The following is a 17,615-nucleotide window of genomic DNA, read 5'->3' on the forward strand; positions in this document are numbered from 1 at the left end:
AGAGTGCCAAGCCGTCATTTCTTCGCCAAAAAGGCAGTGCCAGCCCTGCATTCACATGTAGAAGAGATGGTGGGCCAGTCTTTGAGCATGTCGGTCTCTGCTAAAGTGCACGGCAGCGCCGACGTGTGGAGCTGTAACTACGGTCAGGGACAGTACATGTCATTTACGGCCCACTGGGTGAACGTGGTGCCGTCACAGCCGCACCAGCAACTTGGACAGGTCACGCCGCTTTTGCCTCCACGTTTGCACGTCCTTGGTCCACAAAAGATGTCCGCCTCTACCACCTCTTCTTCCGCCGTGTCCTCAGCCGCCACCCCCGTGCCAAGTCCCATTACCCGACCGGCATATCACATGTGCAGGGAGCAACGGTGTCACGCTGTGCTGCACCTGGTATGCCTTGGCGAACGTAGTCACACAGGGGAGGAACTTCTCAGTGTAATGAACAGAGAAATCGACAGATGGCTGTCTCCGCGCAAACTGAAAATCGGAACCATGTTGACCGACAACGGAAAGAACATGGTGTCTGCTCTGCGTCAAGGAAGGTTGTGCCATGCGCCATGCATGGCTCACGTGTTCAATCTGGTTGTCAAGCGGTTCCTAAAATCCACCATCCCACTGCAAGACATCCTTAAAATGTCACGTAAACTTTGCATGCATTTCAGCCATTCCTACACCGCAAAGCACACCCTCCTTGAGCTGCAGCGGCAGAACGGAATTCCACAGCATCGCCTGATCTGCGACGTTGCAACAAGGTGGAATTCAACCCTACACATGTTAGACCGCCTTTACGAACAGCGAAAGGCCATCACCGATTTCCTGATGTTACAAGCGGATAAAGGTACTCCCCTGTGTAACTTCGATGTCAGCCATTTGCAGCTCATGCGTGACACCTGCTGCTTGCTCAGGCCCTTTGAGGAGGCCACGCTATTCGTGAGTCGGCAGGACTATGGGATGAACGACGTCATTCCTCTGTTGCACGTCCTGGAACAAATGCTGTTAACAATGGCTGGTCAGGGTGCGGTAGACGTGGCGCACAGATCTCAACGCCACATGACCCCTGTGGGGGCAGGACAGGAAGAAGAGGAGGAGGTAGAGGAGGACATTTGTGCTCAGGAATTATTGAGTGAAATGGGTGGTTTTTCCACTCAGCGGACAGGAGTGGAGGAGCAGGAGCATCTGGTAGAGGAGGAGGAGACAGAGGACCCAGACGCACCGTGGCAGTATGCTGTGGAGATGGAGGCAGGGAGTCCCTCGCATTCCTTGGCACAAATGGCCCATAGCATGCTCGGTTGCTTGCGTAGCGACAGCCGAATAATAACCATCAGACAGAGGGATGACTTTTGGCTGTCCACCTTGTTGGACCCTCGCTACCGTTCAAAAATGGTGGCCTTTTTCACACCTGCTGAGAGGGAGGCCAAAATAACGTACTATAAAAACCACCTATGTAGTCAGTTGGTCTCTGCCTTTGTGCGCCAACGTCCATCCTCAGACACTGTGGGCCCTGTGCGCTCGCGTTCCGCTGCCATAGCAGCAGGGGAGGGGTGGGGTGGTAGGAGCAGTGGTAGCTCCACCAGCAGCGGCTGCCTCAGTCTGCAGTCGATGATGAGTAGCTTTCTTCACCAGCGCAGTGAGGAAACTACTAACCAGCCGCAGCAGCAGCAGCATCAGGTGGACCTGGAGCAGGACCTCAAACAACAGGCTTGGGCCTACTTGGACAGCACCCTGCCAACCGAGGTAGACAATCCCCTTGACTACTGGGCAATGAAACTTGACCTTTGGCCCCAACTAGCTGAATTTGCCCTTGAAAGGCTGTCATGCCCGGCCAGTAGCGTGGCATCGGAGAGCGTGTTTAGTGCGGCAGGAGGTATTGTAACTCCGCGGAGGACACGACTGTCCACCCAAAGTGTGGAGAGACTCACGTTTGTGAAAATGAATCAGGCGTGGATTAGTCTGGATTTCAAACCACCAGTTCCTGACACAACTGACTAAATCCGCCATGAATCATGCCCCAAACATGTGCCACTTTCAGGTCTCCTCACACTGCTGGTGTGTTCCATTTTTTGTCATAGGGTGCTGGCAGATTAGGGGCCTCCCATAGCTGCTGCCAGGCCCCTAATCTGCCATGGGCCCCTATACCGCCTCCTCATGCAGCTGCCAAGTCCAGAGTCTCTCATGGGTCCCTGTACGGCCTCCCATTGCTGCTGTCTCCATCGCCACACTCTGCCATGTGCCACTTTCAGGTCTCCTCACACACTGCTGGTGTGTTCAATTTTTTGACATAGGGTGCTGGCAGATTACGGGCCTCCCATAGCTGCTGCCAGACCCCTAATCTGCCATGGGCCCCTATACCGCCTCCTCATGCTGCTGCCAGGTCCAGAGTCTCTCATGGGTCCCTGTACGGCCTCCCATTGCTGCTGTCTCCATCGCCACACTCTGCCATGTGCCACTTTCAGGTCTCCTCACACTGCTGGTGTGTTCAATTTTTTGTCATAGGGTGCTGGCAGATTACGGGCCTCCCATAGCTGCTGCCAGGCCCCTAATCTGCCATGGGCCCCTGTACCGCCTCCTCATGCTGCTGCCAGGTCCACAGTGTCTCATGCCATGTGCCACTTTCAGGTCTCCTCACACTGCTGGTGTGTTCAATTTTTTGACATAGGGTGCTGGCAGATTACGGGCCTCCCATAGCTGCTGCCAGGCCCCTAATCTGCCATGGGCCCCTGTACTGCCTCCTCATGCTGCTGCCAGGTCCACAGTGTCTCATGGGTCCCTTTCTGGCCTCCCATTGCTGCTGTCTCCATCGCCACACTCTGCCATGTGCCACTTTCAGGTCTCCTCACACACTGCTGGTGTGTTCAATTTTTTGTCATAGGGTGCTGGCAGATTACGGGCCTCCCATAGCTGCTGCCAGGCCCCTAATCTGCCATGGGCCCCTATACCGCCTCCTCATGCTGCTGCCAAGTCCAGAGTCTCTCATGGGTCCCTGTACGGCCTCCCATTGCTGCTGTCTCCATCGCCACACTCTGCCATGTGCGACTTTCAGGTCTCCTCACACTGCTGGTGTGTTCAATTTTTTGTCATAGGGTGCTGGCAGATTACGGGCCTCCCATAGCTGCTGCCAGGCCCCTAATCTGCCATGGGCCCCTGTACCGCCTCCTCATGCTGCTGCCAGGTCCACAGTGTCTCATGCCATGTGCCACTTTCAGCTCTCCTCACACTGCTGGTGTGTTCAATTTTTTGACATAGGGTGCTGGCAGATTACGGGCCTCCCATAGCTGCTGCCAGGCCCCTAATCTGCCATGGGCCCCTGTACCACCTCCTCATGCTGCTGCCAGGTCCACAGTGTCTCATGGGTCCCTGTACCGCCTCCTCATGCTGCTGCCAGGTCCACAGTGTCTCATGCCATGTGCCACTTTCAGGTCTCCTCACACTGCTGGTGTGTTCAATTTTTTGACATAGGGTGCTGGCAGATTACGGGCCTCCCATAGCTGCTGCCAGGCCCCTAATCTGCCATGTGCCCCTGTACCGCCTCCTCATGCTGCTGCCAGATCCACAGTGTCTCATGGGTCCCTGTACGGCCTCCCATTGCTGCTGTCTCCATCGCCACACTCTGCCATGTGCCACTTTCAGGTCTCCTCACACACTGCTGGTGTGTTCAATTTTTTGTCATAGGGTGCTGGCAGATTACGGGCCTCCCATAGCTGCTGCCAGGCCCCTAATCTGCCATGGGCCCCTATACCGCCTCCTCATGCTGCTGCCAAGTCCAGAGTCTCTCATGGGTCCCTGTACGGCCTCCCATTGCTGCTGTCTCCATCGCCACACTCTGCCATGTGCCACTTTCAGGTCTCCTCACACTGCTGGTGTGTTCAATTTTTTGTCATAGGGTGCTGCCAGATTACAGGCCTCCCATAGCTGCTGCCAGGCCCCTAATCTGCCATGGGCCCCTGTACCGCCTCCTCATGCTGCTGCCAGGTCCACAGTGTCTCATGCCATGTGCCACTTTCAGGTCTCCTCACACTGCTGGTGTGTTCCATTTTTTGTCATAGGGTGCTGGCAGATTACGGGCCTCCTATAGCTGCTGCCAGGCCCCTAATCTGCCATGGGCCCCTATACCGCCTCCTCATGCTGCTGCCAAGTCCAGAGTCTCTCATGGGTCCCTGTACGGCCTCCCATTGCTGCTGTCTCCATCGCCACACTCTGCCATGTTCCACTTTCAGGTCTCCTCACACTGCTGGTGTGTTCAATTTTTTGTCATAGGGTGCTGCCAGATTACGGGCCTCCCATAGCTGCTGCCAGGCCCCTAATCTGCCATAGGCCCCTGTACCGCCTCCTCATGCTGCTGCCAGGTCCACAGTGTCTCATGCCATGTGCCACTTTCAGGTCTCCTCACACTGCTGGTGTGTTCAATTTTTTGACATAGGGTGCTGGCAGATTACGGGCCTCCCATAGCTGCTGCCAGGCCCCTAATCTGCCATGGGCCCCTGTACCGCCTCCTCATGCTGCTGCCAGGTCCACAGTGTCTCATGGGTCCCTGTACGGCCTCCCATTGCTGCTGTCTCCATCGCCACACTCTGCCATGTGCCACTTTCAGGTCTCCTCACACACTGCTGGTGTGTTCAATTTTTTGACACAGGGAGCTGGCAGATTACGGGCCTCCCATAGCTGCTGACAGGCCCCTAATCTGCCATGGGCCCCTGTACCGCCTCCTCATGCTGCTGCCAGGTCCACAGTCTCTCATGCCATGTGCCACTTTCAGGTCTCCTCACACTGCTGGTGTGTTCAATTTTTTGTCATAGGGTGCTGGCAGATTACGGGCCTCCCATAGCTGCTCCCAGGCCCCTAATCTGCCATGGGCCCCTATACCGCCTCCTCATGCTGCTGCCAAGTCCAGAGTCTCTCATGGGTCCCTGTACGGCCTCCCATTGCTGCTGTCTCCATCACCACACTCTGCCATGTGCCACTTTCAGATCTCCTCACACTGCTGGTGTGTTACATTTTTTGTCATAGGGTGCTGGCAGATTACGGGCCTCCCATTGCTGCCGCCAGGCCCGTAATCTGCCATGGGCCCCCGTACCGACTCCTCATGCTGTGACATTGCAACAAGGTGGAATTCAACCCTACATATGTTAGACCGCCTTTACGAACAGCGAAAGGCCATCACAGATTTCCTGATGTTACAAGCGGATAAAGGTACTCCCTGTGTAACTTAGATGTCAGCCATTGGCAGCTCATGCGTGCCACCTGCGCTTGCTCAGGCCCTTTGAGGAGGCCACGCTATTCGTGAGTCGGCAGGACTATGGGATGAACGACGTCATTCCTCTGTTGCACGTCCTGGAACAAATGCTGTTAACAATGGCTGGTCAGGGTGCGGTAGACGTGGCGCACAGATCTCAACGCCACATGACCCCTGTGGGGGCAGGACAGGAAGAAGAGGAGGAGGTAGAGGAGGACATTGGTGCTCAGGAATTATTGAGTGAAATGGGTGGTTTTTCCACTCAGCGGACAGGAGTGGAGGAGCAGGAGCATCTGGTAGAGGAGGAGGAGGAGGAGACAGAGGACCCAGACGCACCGTGGCAGTATGCTGTGGAGATGGAGGCAGGGAGTCCCTCGCATTCCTTGGCACAAATGGCCCATAGCATGCTCGGTTGCTTGCGTAGCGACAGCCGAATAATAACCATCAGACAGAGGGATGACTTTTGGCTGTCCACCTTGTTGGACCCTCGCTACCGTTCAAAAATGGTGGCCTTTTTCACACCTGCTGAGAGGGAGGCCAAAATAACGTACTATAAAAACCACCTATGTAGTCAGTTGGTCTCTGCCTTTGTGCGCCAACGTCCATCCTCAGACACTGTGGGCCCTGTGCGCTCGCGTTCCGCTGCCATGGCAGCAGGGGAGGGGTGGGGTGGTAGGAGCAGTGGCAGCTCCACCAGCAGCGGCTGCCTCAGTCTGCAGTCGATGATGAGTAGCTTTCTTCACCAGCGCAGTGAGGAAACTACTAACCAGCCGCAGCAGCAGCAGCATCAGGTGGACCTGGAGCAGAACCTCAAACAACAGGCTTAGGCCTACTTGGACAGCACCCTGCCAACCGAGGTAGACAATCCCCTTGACTACTGGGCAATGAAACTTGACCTTTGGCCCCAACTAGCTGAATTTGCCCTTGAAAGGCTGTCATGCCCGGCCAGTAGCGTGGCATTGGAGCGCGTGTTTAGTGCGGCAGGAGGTATTGTAACTCCGCGGAGGACACGACTATCCACCCAAAGTGTGGAGAGACTCACGTTTGTGAAAATGAATCAGGCGTGGATTAGTCTGGATTTCAAACCACCAGTTCCTGACACAACTGACGAAATCCGCCATGAATCATGCCCCAAACATGTGCCACTTTCAGGTCTCCTCACACTGCTGGTGTGTTCCATTTTTTGTCATAGGGTGCTGGCAGATTACGGGCCTCCCATTGCTGCTGCCAGGCCCGTAATCTGCCATGGGCCCCTGTACCGTCTCCTCATGCTGCTGCCAGGTCCAGAGTGTGTCATGGGTCCCTGTATGGCCTCCCATTGCTGCTGTCTCCATCGCCACACTCTGCCATGTGCCACTTTCAGGTCTCCTCACACACTGCTGGTGTGTTCCATTTTTTGTCATAGGGTGCTGGCAGATTACGGGCCTCCCATAGCTGCTGCCAGGCCCCTAATCTGCCATGGGCCCCTATACCGCCTCCTCATGCTGCTGCCAAGTCCAGAGTCTCTCATGGGTCCCTGTACGGCCTCCCATTGCTGCTGTCTCCATCGCCACACTCTGCCATGTGCCACTTTCAGGTCTCCTCACACTGCTGGTGTGTTCAATTTTTTGTCATAGGGTGCTGGCAGATTACGGGCCTCCCATAGCTGCTGCCAGGCCCCTAATCTGCCATGGGCCCCTGTACCGCCTCCTCATGCTGCTGCCAGGTCCACAGTGTCTCATGCCATTTGCCACTTTCAGGTCTCCTCACACTGCTGGTGTGTTCAATTTTTTGACATAGGGTGCTGGCAGATTACGGGCCTCCCATAGCTGCTGCCAGGCCCCTTATCTGCCATGGGCCCCTGTACCGCCTCTTCATGCTGCTACCAGGTCCACAGTGTCTCATGGGTCCCTGTACGGCCTCCCATTGCTGCTGTCTCCATCGCCACACTCTGCCATGTGCCACTTTCAGGTCTCCTCACACTGCTGGTGTGTTCAATTTTTTGTCATAGGGTGCTGGCAGATTACGGGCCTCCCATAGCTGCTGCCAGGCCCCTAATCTGCCATGGGCCCCTGTACCGCCTCCTCATGCTGCTGCCAGGTCCACAGTGTCTCATGGGTCCCTGTACGGCCTCCCATTGCTGCTGTCTCCATCGCCACACTCTGCCATGTGCCACTTTCAGGTCTCCTCACACACTGCTGGTGTGTTCCATTTTTTGACATAGGGTGCTGGCAGATTACGGGCCTCCCATAGCTGCTGCCAGGCCCCTAATCTGCCATGGGCCCCTATACCGCCTCCTCATGCTGCTGCCAGGTCCAGAGTCTCTCATGGGTCCCTGTACGGCCTCCCATTGCTGCTGTCTCCATCGCCACACTCTGCCATGTGCCACTTTCAGGTCTCCTCACACACTGCTGGTGTGTTCAATTTTTTGACATAGGGTGCTGGCAGATTACGGGCCTCCCATAGCTGCTGCCAGGCCCCTAATCTGCCATGGGCCCCTTTACCGCCTCCTCATGCTGCTGCCAGGTCCACAGTCTCTCATGCCATGTGCCACTTTCAGGTCTCCTCACACTGCTGGTGTGTTCAATTTTTTGTCATAGGGTGCTGGCAGATTACGGGCCTCCCATAGCTGCTGACAGGCCCCTAATCTGCCATGGGTCCCTATACCGCCTCCTCATGCTGCTGCCAAGTCCAGAGTCTCTCATGGGTCCCTGTACGGCCTCCCATTGCTGCTGTCTCCATCACCACACTCTGCCATGTGCCACTTTCAGATCTCCTCACACTGCTGGTGTGTTACATTTTTTGTCATAGGGTGCTGGCAGATTACGGGCCTCCCATTGCTGCTGCCAGGGCCGTAATCTGCCATGGGCCCCCGTACCGACTCCTCATGCTGTGACGTTGCAACAAGGTGGAATTCAACCCTACATATGTTAGACCGCCTTTACGAACAGCGAAAGGCCATCACAGATTTCCTGATGTTACAAGCGGATAAAGGTACTCCCTGTGTAACTTAGATGTCAGCCATTGGCAGCTCATGCGTGCCACCTGCGCTTGCTCAGGCCCTTTGAGGAGGCCACGCTATTCGTGAGTCAGCAGGACTATGGGATGAACGACGTCATTCCTCTGTTGCACGTCCTGGAACAAATGCTGTTAACAATGGCTGGTCAGGGTGCGGTAGACGTGGCGCACAGATCTCAACGCCACATGACCCCTGTGGGGGCAGGACAGGAAGAAGAGGAGGAGGTAGAGGAGGACATTGGTGCTCAGGAATTATTGAGTGAAATGGGTGGTTTTTCCACTCAGCGGACAGGAGTAGAGGAGCAGGAGCATCTGGTAGAGGAGGAGGAGGAGGAGACAGAGGACCCAGACGCACCGTGGCAGTATGCTGTGGAGATGGAGGCAGGGAGTCCCTCGCATTTCTTGGCACAAATGGCCCATAGCATGCTCGCTTGCTTGCGTAGCGACAGCCGAATAATAACCATCAGACAGAGGGATGACTTTTGGCTGTCCACCTTGTTGGACCCTCACTACCGTTCAAAAATGGTGGCCTTTATCACACCTGCTGAGAGGGAGGCCAAAATAACGTACTATAAAAACCACCTATGTAGTCAACTGGTCTCTGCCTTTCTGCGCCAACGTCCATCCTCAGACACTGTGGGCCCTGTGCGCTCGCGTTCCGCTGCCATGGCAGCAGGGGAGGGGTGGGGTGGTAGGAGCAGTGGCAGCTCCACCAGCAGCGGCTGCCTCAGTCTGCAGTCGATGATGAGTAGCTTTCTTCACCAGCGCAGTGAGGAAACTACTAACCAGCCGCAGCAGCAGCAGCATCAGGTGGACCTGGAGCAGGACCTCAAACAACAGGCTTAGGCCTACTTGGACAGCACCCTGCCAACCGAGGTAGACAATCCCCTTGACTACTGGGCAATGAAACTTGACCTTTGGCCCCAACTAGCTGAATTTGCCCTTGAAAGGCTGTCATGCCCGGCCAGTAGCGTGGCATCGGAGCGCGTGTTTAGTGCGGCAGGAGGTATTGTAACTCCGCGGAGGACACGACTGTCCACCCAAAGTGTGGAGAGACTCATGTTTGTGAAAATGAATCAGGCGTGGATTAGTCTGGATTTCAAACCACCAGTTCCTGACACAACTGACTAAATCCGCCATGAATCATGCCCCAAACATGTGCCACTTTCAGGTCTCCTCACACTGCTGGTGTGTTCCATTTTTTGTCATAGGGTGCTGGCAGATTTCGGGCCTCCCATTGCTGCTGCCAGGCCCGTAATCTGCCATGGGCCCCTGTACCGCCTCCTCATGCTGCTGCCAGGTCCAGAGTGTGTCATGGGTCCCTGTACGGCCTCCCATTGCTGCTGTCTCCATCGCCACACTCTGCCATGTGCCACTTTCAGGTCTCCTCACACACTGCTGGTGTGTTCCATTTTTTGTCATAGGGTGCTGGCAGATTACGGGCCTCCCATAGCTGCTGCCAGGCCCCTAATCTGCCATGGGCCCCTGTACCGCCTCCTCATGCTGCTGCCAGGTCCACAGTGTCTCATGCCATGTGCCACTTTCAGGTCTCCTCACACTGCTGTTGTGTTCCATTTTTTGTCATAGGGTGCTGGCAGATTACGGGCCTCCCATTGCTGCTGCCAGGCCCGTAATCTGCCATGGGCCCCTGTACCGCCTCCTCATGCTGCTGCCAGGTCCATAGTCTCTCATGGGTCCCTGTACGGCCTCCCATTGCTGCTGTCTCCATCGCCACACTCTGCCATGTGCCACTTTCAGGTCTCCTCACACACTGCTGGTGTGTTCCATTTTTTGTCATAGGGTGCTGGCAGATTACGGGCCTCCCATTGCTGCTGCCAGGCCCGTAATCTGCCATGGGCCCCCGTACCGACTCCTCATGCGGCTGCCAGGCCCGTAATCTGTCATGGGCCCCTGTTGTCGCTTGTTGGCATATTCCGCTCCTTCAGATGCTCCTTCTCCTGCTACTCCTCTTCACGGATTACGTCAGCAGTCTTTCTTGGAATACGTTTCCAAGAGACAACAGTTTGCGAGCACGCACCCGACGGTGCAGAAGCTGAATGTCCTCCTGTCCAAGTTGCTGCTGCCAGGCTCGTAATCTGTCATGCGCCCCTGTACCGCCTCCTCATGCTGCTGCCAGGTCCAGAGTGTGTCATGGGCCCCCGTACCGACTCCTCATGCTGCTGCCAGGCCCGTAATCTGTCATGGGCCCCTGTACCGCCTCCTCATGCTGCTGCCAGGTCCAGAGTGTGTCATGGGTCCCTGTACGGCCTCCCATTGCTGCTGCCAGGCCCGTAATCTGCCATGGGCCCCCGTACCTACTCCTCATGCTGCTGCCAGGCCCGTAATCTGTCATGGGCCCCTGTACCGCCTCCTCATGCTGCTGCCAGGTCCAGAGTGTGTCATGGGTCCCTGTACGGCCTCCCATTGCTGCTGTCTCCATCGCCACACTCTGCCATGTGCCACTTTCAGGTCTCCTCACACTGCTGGTGGTTTCCATTTTTGTCATAGGGTGCTGTATGGCCTCCCATTGCTGCTGCCTCCACCGCCACACTGTGGCTCCACACTCTGGTTTTGGCCCCGTGACTGCCCAAATGAGTGAAGTGTGTGGTGATTCTAAGATCGACGGCACTCATCTGCATGTCATACTGACTGTCAGTATTATTTCTCTTCCCCAGCAGACTCCAAGAGCATTTAAATTAAAGGTACAGTGTTCTGCACTAATATAAATGCTCTCTGAAGCCTAGAAACACCCTTTTATAAGTTAAATTCGCAGCGAATATATTCGACTCGAATCTAAATTTTTCCACGAATTCGCCGAATCAGTCGAATCGAATTTTTGAATACTTCGCTCATCTCTAATTACAATGCATGTGAACTAAAAATCCCGGTTTCTCTGCAAAATGTGATAGAAACAGTGTTTAGCAGTGTATAGAGGTGTAATTTAGAATTTTTACTTTTAACAGATGGTCAAACCCCTTTAGCACCCGATGGTATATATATATATAGATATACAGTTGCAAGAAAAAGTATGTGAACCCCTTGGGATTACGTGGAGTTTTGCATGAATTGGGCATAAAATGTGCTCTGAACGTCATCTAAGTCACAACAATAGAAGAACACAGTCTGCTGAACAAAATACTACACAAACATTAGATGTTGCCATGGTTTAATTGCACATAACATGTAAATATTCACAGTGCAGGGAGGAAAAAGTATGTGAACCTTTGGACTTAATAATTGGTTGACCCTCCTTTGGCAGCAATAACCTCAACCAAACGTTTTCCTGTAGTTGCAGATCAGACCTGCACAACGATCTGGAGTAATTTTGGACCACTCCTCTTCACAAAACTGTTTCAGTAGAGCAATATTCTTGGGGTGTCTGGTGTGAATCGCTCTCTTAAGGTCATGCCACAGCATTTCAATCGGGTTGAGGTCAGGACTCTGACTGGGCCACTCCAGAAGGCGTATTCTGTGCTGTTGCAGCCATTGTTTTGTTGAATTACTTGTATGCTTTGGGTCATTGTCCTGTTGCATCACCCATCCTCTGCGGAGCTTCAGTTGGTGGACAAATGGTCGTACGTTTTCCTGCAAAATGTCTTGATAAACTCTGGAATTCATTTTCCCATCAATGACAACAATCCGTCCAGGCCCTGAGGCAGCAAAGCAGCCCCAAACCTTGATGCTCCCCCCGCCATGTTTTACAGTGGGAATGAGGTTTTGATGTTGGTGTGCTGTGCCTTTTTTTTTCCACACATAGTGTTGTGTGTTCTTCCCAAACAACTCAATCTTGGTTTCATCTGTCCACAGTATATTCTGCCAGTAGTGCTGTGGAACATCCAGGTGCTCTTTTGCAAACTTCAAACGTGCTGCAATATTCTTTTTGGACAGCAATGGCTTCCTCCGTGGTGTCCTCCCATGTACTCCATTCTTGTTTAATGTTTTCCTTATTGTAGATGTGTCAACAAAAATGTTAGCATGTGCCAGAGATTTCTGTAGGTCTTTAGCTGACACTCTGGGATTCTTTTTTACCTCATGCAGCATTCTGCGCTGTGCTCTTGCAGTAATTTTTACAGGACGACCACGCCTAGGGAGAGTAGCAACAGTGCTAAACTTTCTCCATTTGTAGACAGTCTGTCTTACCATGGGCACATGAACATCAAGGCTTTTGGAGATACTTTTGTAACCCTTTCCAGCTTCATGCAAGTCAACAATTCTTGATCGTAGGTCTTCTGAGAGCTCTTTTCTGCGAGGCATGGTTCACATCAGACAGTGCTTCTTGAAACCAGTAAACCCAAAACAAATGTGTGTTTTTTAAGGGCAGGACAGCTGTCAGCAACACATCCAATATCATCACACTGATTGGAGTCAAGGCTGGCTCACTCCTGGCTCCAATTAGCTCTGGGAGAAGTCATTAAGCTAGGGCCTCACATACTTTTTCCTCCCTGCACTGTGAATGTTTACATGTTATGTGCAATTAAACCATGGCAACATCTAATGTTTGTGTAGTATTATGTTCAGCAGACTGTGTTCTTCTAATGTTGTGACTTAGATGACGTTCAGAGCACATTTTATGCCCAATTCATGCAAAACTCCACGTAATCCCAAGGGGTTCACATACTTTTTCTTGCAACTGTATATAGATATATATATAGATATATATATATGCTATTTGGATTTGAGCAAAGGTATTGCATTTCTATGGTGCAGGTCAGTTCCTAGACCTAAACCTGTAGCTTTCCTGCATACAACGTGTGCCTATTTGCTACATATTGGCACTTTATCCACTGAAGTATGCTATAAGCAAGTATTTCACATTTTGCAGAGCAGAGTAGGGATTGGCCAGATAGGGATTATTGTGAAGCAGTTGCCCAGTTGAAACATATGTTGCAATGTATGTGAACTAAAAATACTTGTAATTGTGCAAAGTTGGCAACAAAGGGTGTATAGCAATGTGCAAAAGGTGCATTCAGATTTTTTAGTGTTAGAATGTGGTCACACTACTTTAGAACCGCATGGGATATATATATATATATATATATATACACAGTTGTGTTCAAAGTAATAGCAGTCAGATATCACTAACTGGATCAATCACTGTTTTTGGTACAAATTATATTTCTACATGGCAAATAATTTACTAGCAGGTGTAGTAGAGTAATAGAAATCCAACAGACCCAACAGTCATGACATGCATGCTGCTGATTCTGTGTAATTGAATCACTAATTGAAAGGGGCATGTTCAAAATAATAGCAGTGTGGAGTTCTATTAGTGAGGTCATTCATTCTTTGAAAAACAGGTGGCAATTATTGCCCTTATTTAAGAAAGGAAGGCAGCAAATGTTGTACATGCTGGGGTCAGTGCATATCTCTCTGAAATTCTGAGGAAAATGGGTTGTTCCAGACATTGTTCAGAAGAACAGCGTACCTTGATTAAAAAGTTGATTGGAGAGGGGAAAACATATAAAGAAGTGCAGAAAATGATAGGCTGCTCAGCTAAAATGATCGCAAATGCTTAAAAAAAGGCAACCAAAACCTGAAAGACGTGGAAGAAAGCAAAAAACTACCATTCGAATGGATAGAAGAATAGCCAAAATAGCAAGGACTCAGCCAACAATCAGCTCCAGGAAGATCAAAGAAGGTCTAAAGTTACCTATGAGTACTTAAATCAAAAATACCTCTGAAAGAAAATCCTCAACCTAAAGTCACACTTTCTCCCTAGAAAGTAAAATTCATATATAATACCTTTCTATCACCATACCACGTGAATAAACTTAATAAAACTAATCAAATATTCTCAAATTTAGTAAATACAAAAAATTAAAATTAAATAAATAAATAAAACAATTAAATAAAAAATAAAAATTAAATAAATCCACAAAAATGTCCAATAAGTAAATCCAGTAGGAAGGATTCCAAACCTAATTTAATCCTCGTGATACCTCGAAAAAAGAATACTTTGATAGTGCATTATCTTTCAAATATTCAATAACAATAAAAAGTGCAAAATAAATCAGTGCAAAAATCCAAACCACTCCGACTGTGATTAAAAGTGATATTACAAAAAACTAGACAAATGTGCTGTGCCTAACAGCTGCTTCTGTCGACGATGCCCTTTATGTAATGGAACAATCACTAGTGGAACATCATCACTTTTTCTTATTCTCACAGTTATCGCTATTAATTATTATTATTATACAGAATTTATATAGCGCCAACAGTTTCCGCAGCGCTTTACAACAAAATCCACTATAGTGCGTGCCTGATGTCCCTCCTGCTTCCCCGGACGCAGAGCAGCTACAGATCTCTTGTCAGTGTAGGCATTCGCTAGGAAGTGAAGTCCCAGTCATGTGACCTATCAATTTAATAGGGAAAAGATGATGGGGAAGTTCGCTTTTTCTTCCCTGGGGAAGCCTCTACTGACAGCAAGTTATTAATAGTTTTCCTACCACTGACACCAATGTAGGGGCATTTCTTCCTTCAACTTGCCACCAAAGCTTGTACATTTTTCTTCAAACTGACCACTGGCACCAAGGCATTCTTCTTAATTACAAATGATGAGGCAATATTTCCCTTTACAGACCAGACCACTGACCTTTTTATCACCTTCTGACCACTGAAACAAGGGCATTTTTCCCTGTACTGACCACTGACGAGGTATTTTATTTTACCTCCTAGTGACTACTGACACCATAGCATTTTTTCCCTCTACTGGACATTAATAGGGCATTAATAGGGCATTTTTTCATCCTACTGACCACTGACAGTGCATTTTTCCATACTGACCAGCCCACTGAGAATACATTTTTCCCCCTACCGACTGGTAGTGAAGCATTTTTACCTCCTACAGACCACTGGCACCAAAGAATTTTTAACCTCCTAGAGATCACTGACACCACAGCATTTTATCCCCCTACTGAACATTGATAGGGCATTTTTTCATCCTACTGACCACTGACAGGGCATTTTTTCCATACTAACCAGTCCATTGAGAATACATATTTTCCTCCTACTGACTACTGATAGTAAAGTATTTTACCTCTTACAGACCACTCATACCAGGACATTTTTCCTCCTACTGATCTCTAACAAAACTGGTTGACAGGCTTTTTTCTCTCCTACTGCTTACTGACACCAGGCATTTGTTCCTCCTACTGACCAAAACACCTCAATCTTTTTTTCCACCTATTGACCTTTGTCTTTTTGATTTAATTCTTGGTTTTGCACCATGAACACATGCTGTTTGGTGGTCCTGTAATTTCTAATTACCCCATGGTCAGACTACTGTCCTGTAAACTCTACAAACAACAGCTGTCAGAAGTCCCACTGTTTTCTGCCATGGCCTCATGCACATAACTACATTGTTGTTCATACTGTACCTGAATTCAAATGGACATGCACCTTCCTATGTCCAAAGGAGTTAAGATACAGACAATCTGCGCATCTGAATGACTGAATGCCAACAAGTGAAGATCACTAGTGTGCAAACAGAGGTGGCTTTGCTTGCGCAAAACGACCTTGGCCTTCTGTCTCTCAGAATGATCCAAAAGGTCCAATAGCTGATTACACACTATTGATGTTTTTTATGGTGCAGACAGGTCTCTGGAGTGACGGGGGTGCAATTACTGGAGCCCATACCCCTATGGCAGCCAGCTTCTCCTCTTCTACCTCCTGTCAGCTTTCTGCTGCTGCAGGAGGGGGGGAAGCACAGGGGATCAGTTTCAGTAATTTCTCCCCTACCACTGTCCAACTTCCCCCTTCCTGCAGCTCTGATGCCTTACCTGTACTTCTTGCTGCCAGCGGCCAATCCAACACTCTTTTTCCACTTCCCTAATTTCCTGTACCTTGACTTGACCCACGTAAGAACATAAAGGTAAAATTTGATATATTGTGGGTCATACCACTATTTTGCAGAAGGTCAAAGAAGGAATTATTAATTAGCATTTGAGTGGGCCCATTATAAAGTTCACACACATGCTCTATTGTTTAATGCTTGGGCTGTAAAGGGATAAAGTACTTCCTCGAAAAACTGACCAAAAGATAAATATTTCCTACCATACAACTAAAAGCTATTCCTGCCAGACTCATTTTGAAATATATATGCAAAAATCTTCTCCCAACGTTCTTAAGTTCATATCCACCAATGTCTCCTTCCCTTTTTTCATTTTATATCACATATACATTCCTCCCATAACACTCAGTGACTTGCGTCAACAGAAATATTTCAAGGGTTAAGAAAACCTTGGCATGTTCCACCACATTCTCTGCTCTTTTCCCTCTCAGTTTTCCCATGTCACACAAACTCCATGCTCCTTCTGTTCCCAGATGGATGTTCCCTACCTCATAAGAGAAATGAGGGAGGGGTGATGGGATATTAACCCTATGTCTTCAATATGGTATTTCATATATATTTGTATATTGCAAGTCTATATATAACACTACTAGAGACTTCTACAGTTCCAGATCTCCTCAAAATATTGGATGGAAGAAAACTAACAATAATTTTAGGGATTTCCTATGAAAGATACAAATTTTTGTTTTATCACTGGGGGCTGCTCAATATTAGGCAGCCCTCAGCACCATAAGGCTCCATGCACACATTTTTTTAAGCTCCTAGAAACTATTAGAATTTTTTTCTGTTCCTAGAAGCTAAATAGTGGTATTCTATGTGTCTATGTACACTACTTTAGGCTAGGAGCATTTTTTGAGCTTCAGCGTCTAGGAGCAGAAAAAAATTGTTTTTGTAGAATTTTTTGGAGTGTTTTTCCAGCAAAAAAACCCACTAAACGCTCTTAAATGCTCCTAGACACTGCTAAACTGTTCCTAACATTTTGTTGCTCTAAAGGTACTGTACAAATGCTAATAAAAGGCTAACACTCCTAAACGCTTCTGAACACTACTAAAACCCCTCCAAAAAATGCTATTATCTGCATTTTATATAAAGGGGTTTTTATCCAGCATTTGTTTACCTTAAAAAAAATGCTAGTGTGCATGGAGCCTAATACACAAGTACATGAAAAAACAGTATTTTGAATAGCACCTGCAGGTTGGGTTATTTATTGGATTTTTATATCCAGTGTTTCCATCCCTTATTTTGACATGTCCTACACCTCTTACCTTGGTATAGGTTTAGGTTGAGCTGTGTTGCCAGGGTACTTCTGTTGGATTCTCTGTAAATAGAGAATTGAGTAAGGACAACATGAAATCATTCCTTTGTATAAAACAAGTTAGGGCTAATGTTGACAGGAGTTCTCCTGCATTTGATATGTGCTTGGAGCACATTTTAGTTGCAGGTCACCAAAATACCATTGACTTCAATACACATGGCAGTTTAGAAGCTGCTTTTGACCTACTATATGTTATGCAACATTTCATTAGATGCAACATGTGC

Source organism: Staurois parvus, unplaced genomic scaffold (assembly GCF_062004578.1).
Source record: "Staurois parvus isolate SC_StPar_1 unplaced genomic scaffold, SC_StPar_1.0 ptg000282l, whole genome shotgun sequence".
Lineage (NCBI taxonomy): Eukaryota > Metazoa > Chordata > Amphibia > Anura > Ranidae > Staurois > Staurois parvus.